At 42.0% G+C, this 6,996-nt stretch overlaps 1 protein-coding gene across 1 annotated transcript in view; it reads left to right on the plus strand.

The window, feature by feature from the left end:
* The first annotated feature begins 5,064 nt into the window (after positions 1-5,064).
* CHAMP1 (chromosome alignment maintaining phosphoprotein 1) overlaps positions 5,065-6,996 on the plus strand; it is a 12,793-nt gene continuing 10,861 nt past the window's right edge. Inside the window, exon 1 of the mRNA XM_029936384.1 lies at positions 5,065-5,151. The gene's annotated coding sequence lies outside the window, so the exon portion shown is untranslated. The remainder of the gene's footprint in view (positions 5,152-6,996) is intronic.

Below are 6,996 nucleotides of genomic sequence, written 5' to 3' on the forward strand. Positions count from 1 at the left end.
GATCTCAAGCCTGGCCCTGACCCCATAACCCTAACCATAAAATCCTAACCCTAAATCTTAACCACATTTTGTTTACACATTCACCACTGATGGATATTCACATAGTTACTACATTTTGGCTATTGTTAACATTGCTAGGGGTTAGAGGTTCCAGGTTCAGGGCTTAGGATCAGGTTTGGGGTTTGGGGTTCAGATTCAGGGTTGGAGTTAGGGGTCTGAGTTTGTACTTCAAAGTTTAGGGCTAGGGGTTCAGATTGGGGTTTGGGTTTGAGGTTCAGAGTTCAGTTTAGGGATTAGGCTAAAGGCTAAACGTTACAAAATGTCTTCAAGTTGTCATCATAGGTACAAAATTTCTCCCTGGGGTCTAAATCTGAAATCTATTTACTTTGTGTGTTGTGAACAGGTTAAGACTGAGGGTCCCGGTAACCCCTCACTAACAGCATTCTGATGCTAGGGTTGGACAGCTGCACAGAGGCTGCCCCTTGTCTCAAACACACCCTTTGCGGAGAGGGATGAACTGGTGCCAAATTCAAGATCATTGTGTGATTCATGGAGGTGGGAAACCAAAATCAGGACTCATGGAATATGAAACAGGGGACAAATAATTCATGGGCTCCTTATTCTTCCACAATAACAAAGATCAGGTTTGGCTCGCAAGAGAATTTTATAATGTTCCCCAGGAAGGTCTATGGTACTATGGACACAAAATGAAGAAGCACTTTTTAAGTTTTTTTAATGTTTATTTATTTTTAAGACAGAGAGAGACAGAGCATGAGCAGGGGAGGGACAGAGCAAGGGAGACACAGAATTCGAAGCAGGCTCCAGGCTCTGAGATGTCAGCACAGAGCCCTATGTGGGGCTCGAACCCACAAACCGTGAGATCATGACCTGAGCCGAAGTCGAAAGCTTAATGGACTGAGCCACCCAGGCACCCCAAGAAACACTTTTTAAAGAGAAAGGAAAAGAGTTTTATTTGAGCCCAAGTTAGGACAGCTGCCAAGCATACACAATATTCACCAAGAAGGGAATGCTCAGGGGAAGGAACATTTGGTGTGGGATTACATGTTTTTTCTATACAGCTACAAATCTTCATGATTGGGGATATTCCAGAAAGTTACAGACTTGATCTTATGTTTTTAGTATGTGCAGGGCTATGTGACTTCAATCCTTTTTAAAGAAACAGGGCTGTTTCTTTCTTTTTCTTATCTTCCATTCAAAATGCTCCTTGTGGTTTTTTTTGTTTGTTTTGTATGTTTGTTTAATGAGGCAGACATACAATGTGTGCTCAGGGAAGAAACAGAGCCCATGCTTTGAGGTTCTGTCAAATCTTTTTGACCTTAGTAGATGTTAAAGCGTAGCTTCCCTGGGGAGCCCAGGAGCACGGCCCACAAACATTAACAGCTTCAGAATCACAGGAGGATACTTATTTCGTTGTCAAAAATAAAATTGTATTAAAAACTAATTGGATGTTTCAGTGTACAATTTTTAGGGGAGCCATCAACATTTTCAATATGCAAATACATAAAACACAGGCAACATTGTAACACACCACTCATTAGAATACCAAATACAAGGAGATTGACAGAAGTAATAAAAATATATCTACTATTAAATTCAACAAGCACTCTTTATGGGCACTTTATGAGGATACCTATCCATAAGATCTAACATCTAGCTGTAAGGAGTACACCTATTAAAATCATGAGTGACAACTGCCTGCTGGCCCATGTAACCATGCTGTCACTTAGCAGAGGCTCCTAATACACACTCCAACCGCTAGAGACTTCCCAACAACAGACGGGGACTTGCCCACTCCCCAGTCAACAACTCTTACAGGGACCTACATCTCACAATCCTGCTCCTTGAGAAATTCCAGCCCTTAGAACAAAGTCACAGAAACCATGCCCAGACTTAAAAAAAAAAAAAAAAAAAGGGCAGGCATCTCATCAGCCAGATGCTGCAGATTCACCACCACTCTTGAGAAGTAACGCCACAGTGGACTCCAGATCCATCCTCTTCCCAAGATTACAAGGTGTACCATTCTACCAATACCCCATCCTTAGAACAGATTTTATTGTCTTTGTCAGTCCTGCGTGCAGGCTCAAAGTGAGCCCTGTGAAAGTTAAGTACCTTCTTGAGAGCACTCAGCCTTTCACATCTATTGAGATTCACAGATCCTTTCATATAGATGAAGGTGCCTCTCCCCAACTCCTCTACCAACTACAAAATACTTGTAACAAGTCTGGCCATACTACACCCAAAAGGCATTCACCTGTGAAATTAATGATGGTGAAACACACTGACATCTCACATCTTCTGAACCTTGGTAAATTGGAGATCCAGGTTGGCCAGGACTATGACCCCTACCCCCCCCACCCCTACTCCACACAACCCCTTACTTGTGTGTTCCAGACGGATTTCCACTTTGCTCATTCTCAGCCGTTGTCTCTGCAGAATAGTTAATAGTATTACCTACTCAATGCTATAAGTTAATATTTATTTCATTAACTGCCACACATCCCCAAGCCATTATCACCATGGCAACCAGAAGCACCAACCATATCAGCAAAAGTTGCTCTTCTTTGAGTACTTGTGAACACAGCCCTGTGGAGGTGAGCTCTACATGGTGCAAAGGAAAAGTACTGCTCCCAAGTTCTCCTGCAACCTCTCAAAAAAGAAAAGGGTTTTGAGTAGTATTTCAACTCTAAGTTACCTTGTAATGGCAGGTCCACATGTCTGCAACCCAATTGGAGTGGTATTAATAAAATGACCTGTAGCCCTCAGGTGATTTTATTTATGTTTCTAAAGGGGCGGGGGGTCCCTGGCTGGCTCAGTCAGTTAAGCATCCGACTCTTGGTTTCAGCTCAGGTCATGATCTCACATCGCTAAGTTCGAGTGCCTGCACTGACAGTGCAGAGGCTGCTTGAGATTCTCTCTCTCTCTCTCTCTCTCTCTCTCTGCCCCTCCCCTGCTCTCTCTCTCTCTCTCAAAATAAATCAATAAACTTTAAAAATAAAAGAGAGAGGAGAGAGAATCCCAAGCAGGCTCCATGCCCAGCATGGAGTTGCACACAGAACCCAATGTGGGGACTCTATCTCACAACCATGATATCATGACTTCTTGGGCTAGATCTCACCATGAGATCATGACCTGAACAGAAATCAGGAGTCCAGGCGCTTAACCAACTGAGCCGCCCAGGCGCCCCATCCTTCAGGTGATTTTAAAAGTGTTTTCTGATTCATTAAATAAGATGATCAGTTGCAGTTTGGGAATTCACTGTAGTTTATGTGGCAGTGATGCTCAGAAGTGGAGGTGTGAACGTGAGGGTGTGAGTTTGAGTGCATGTCTCCTTTTAGTCACAGTACTTAAGTAGAATAGACCTTCTCATGATTACAGAAATTTGATTTAAATGGCACCAAACAGTTCACAATTGTTGAAAGCAGTAAATACTACAGCATTCATGCTTGGCATTCACTCTTTGCCTTTTTTCTTTTAAAATAAATTTAGATAGCATTAAAAAGCATCATGGCACCTCTTTTTCAGAAACCCAAGATGCCCCTGAAAAATATGTCTAAGCAGCTTTCCTCTCCTCTGCTGCCTCTTGAAGCAAAGATGGATGACCAATCCACCTCAAGCAAGAAAATAATTTCCCAGAGCTTCCGCTGTGTCTTCACAGCTACAGCTCAGCTAATTTCCAAGTTCCATGTCCCTTCTTTTGCCATAGCATGTCAAAACTTCTGAATTATGTAAGCTTCTTCAATGGAATGCTTTATTCTTGAGAGAGCTTGCTTCCTAAGGAGTAAAAAAAAGCAGTGAATCAACATGTCAGTCTAGGCAAAAGTTGTAAGGCCGAACATTACACTACAAAGTTTTGGCCCTACAGTCTTTGGCTTTGTGACATCTTCTGCATTTTCAAGTTTGAAAATAAGTTGGGGGGGCGCCTGGGTGGCTCAGTCGGTTAAGCCTCCAATTTCGTCTCAGGTCAGATCTCACGTCCGTGGGTTCAAGCCCCGCGTCAAGCTCTGTGCTGACAGCTAGCTCAGAGCCTGGAGCCTGCTTCAAGTTCTGTGTCTCCTTCTCTCTCTGCCCCTCCCCTTCTCGTGCTCTGTCTCTCTCTGTATCAAAAATAAATAAAACATTTAAAAAAAAAAGAAAAAAAAAGAAAAGAAGTTGGTAGCCTCAGAAAAGACAGCTATCATCTGGTTTCTGTGGCAGAACAAACATCTCCTTTAGGCCTTTTTCTGGACTTCCGAAATTTGTTTGCTTCCAACTACTCATGGGACAATATGAAGTTATCTTTAATGTTGGCAAGGGCAGGGACACCTGGGGGGGGCTCAGTGAGTTAAGCAGCTAACTTTGGCTCAGGTCATGATCTCACAGTTCCTGAGTTCTAGCCCAATGCTGGGCTCTGTGATGACACTGCAGAGCCTGCTTAGGATTCTCTCTGCCCCACCCCCACTCATGTTCTCTCTTTCTCTCAAAATAAATAAACAAATTTAAAATATATATATTGGTAAGGTCAGTGCTAACTATCACAGAGTTGGACAACAAACTGAAAACAAGGCAGACAGTCAAATTGAGTACATGAAGTTAAACAGGTTCCACCCTTTTCCCACACAAAGCTCTCTGAAAGGCCCAGGGGCTGGCCAAAAGACAGAGAGGGGTGATCTTATAGCTACTCCAGCCACTTGTTCACCTAAAATCCACTCACTGACTAAAGAGCTTCCCAGATAGTGAAAAAAGAAAGGAGCAGAAAGGCCAGAGCATCCCAGCTTGCTCTTTCCAGGCTGCAGGTCAGGTCTTTGCAAAGGAGGGGCCGTAGCCTTCAGCGGACTTCTACAGAAGCCCTTTCTTGTATCAAACACAAAGGTAAGAACTATGCTATCTGAACTTTTTGCTCTGACACTGGACAATGCTTATCCCTAATTACTCGCAAAGAACAAGTTATCATTCTTTCATAACAACACTAAATCAGTAACTCATGTATTCTATGGGAAAGACAGAAAACCAGAGAGACCTAAATCTCGGCAGCCCTGTTACTGAAATGACTTAAAGGACTAGATGTGACTTCAGAGGGCAAAACACACCAGCAGATGAAGAGCAGCTCTTGACAACTCTACACTAACAAACAGAATGTCCCAATTACCACATGTAAGTATCTATATTTATTTCTCAGTAATTTTTATGATGTTCCTTGAGATGTACACTAAAGCTCTAGTTTGGATTGGAAATTTAAGTCTGCCTTTTTCTGACAAAAATTCTGTATGACTTTAGACCTTCAATTGACAATAGGCACTGTGTTTGCAATTGTGATTCTGTGGAGGCAGTGCCTGTGTCTTTCTCCACTAAGGACACTGAGGTGATCACTTCTTGCTGCAATTTTAGTTCTCCTGCATCTACCCACGCCCTATTTCAAGTTTGGACCCTGGAATTTAGCAGGAGTTGAGAAAACACCCAAATAAGTTACAAAGTATGTGTTCAATAGGAGGCTTACAGTGGACTTTAAAAGTCTGAAAGTTTCAGTACAGGGTTTTATGAGGCTAATTTCTGCTTTCTTGGGTTACTTCAAGTTTAGGGCAATATACTGGCAGACTCTAAAAGACCAAAATTTCAATAATTGGGCATTTACGCGAATTATCCATATACTTCATGATAGCTTTGCTTACATAATTTCAATTCAAAATAATGGCAAAGGGTATTTTGCTGTTGTCATTTCTGGAGAAATGCTCAATAAAGTGGACCCAATTACTGCCCCATTGCAATCTACATTTGGCTTCCAAGAGTTGCCCTATGCTAAAGGTTTGCTTGTTCAGAGTTCTGTTGAAACAACTCATTCTAACACTTGAAGAAAAAAAGAAAAAGTACCACAGCTGTTCAAATTATGGCCTGCAGCCACCATGAACCTTGTTTCTGAAGTTGGATTTCAAAACAGAATGTAAAAAGCTCCAAAGAAGCTTCTTGGAGCACCTGGGTGGCTTATTTGGTGGAGCGTCCAACTTTGGCTCAGGTGATGATCTTGAGGTTTGTAAGTTAAGTCCCGCATCGTGCTTGCTGCTGTCAGCACAGAGCCCACTTTGGAACCTCTGTCTCCCTCTCTCTTTGCCCCTCCTCTGCACACGTACACTATTTCTCTCTCTCTCACAAAAAGAAACATAAAATAAATAAAAAAAAAAAAAAGGAAGCTTCTTAACTAACAGAAACTCAGAACTCCAGTGCTCCAGAGGCATCCGCACACGGGGGAACCACATCCGGACCCTACAGACTCCCATCTGCAGACAGCAGAGCTCGGAACAAGTGTGTGTCTACAAACTGTTCTCAAATTGACAAACCAGCCCAGGAGGACAGATCTTCAGCAACTGAAGAAATAATAAACTGGTATCTTGCTACAAATCTCTGGCCACTACCCAGTTCTTTAACTGGAAATTAGGGTTAAAGTTAGGGTTAGGGTGTGTGATGTGAATGACAAATTACACTACCTTCCAGGAGAGGCCTTAGGGGCAACAACCGTGGTAAGAGTTGAAAGTTATCTTGGTAATACTGATACAGCTTCAGTACTTGTAATTATCACAAGACTTTTAAAATACAGACCTAAAATGAGAAAAACAGCAGTACATTTATGCCCATACTGAATTTCACAGAATAACTTCTGTGACAATCTCAAAAGTTAATATGTAAGTGGTCAGAGAAAAGATTCTCTCATTTCTACATTTATAATTTATGGCTTAAAACGTATGGATTGTATTTCTATTGAGGCTGAAGACTTTTTCACTGTTTATTGGACATCTATGTTTCTTCTCTTGAAGATAAGCTGTTTGCCTTTTGTCTGTATACTTAATGGGGTGTTCTACTTTCCTTTTTCACAAAGAAAGTTTTGTTATGTTAAGAGAAGTTCATGTCACAGTTTGAACTTGGAGAGTGGGAACTCTTTGCCTAGGTAAAGGAAAGTTTCAACTTTTAACATTTGTGGACCCTACTCCTGGGCTCCCAGGGAAGCTA

This window comes from Suricata suricatta, chromosome 4 (assembly GCF_006229205.1).
Source record: "Suricata suricatta isolate VVHF042 chromosome 4, meerkat_22Aug2017_6uvM2_HiC, whole genome shotgun sequence".
Classification (NCBI taxonomy): domain Eukaryota; kingdom Metazoa; phylum Chordata; class Mammalia; order Carnivora; family Herpestidae; genus Suricata; species Suricata suricatta.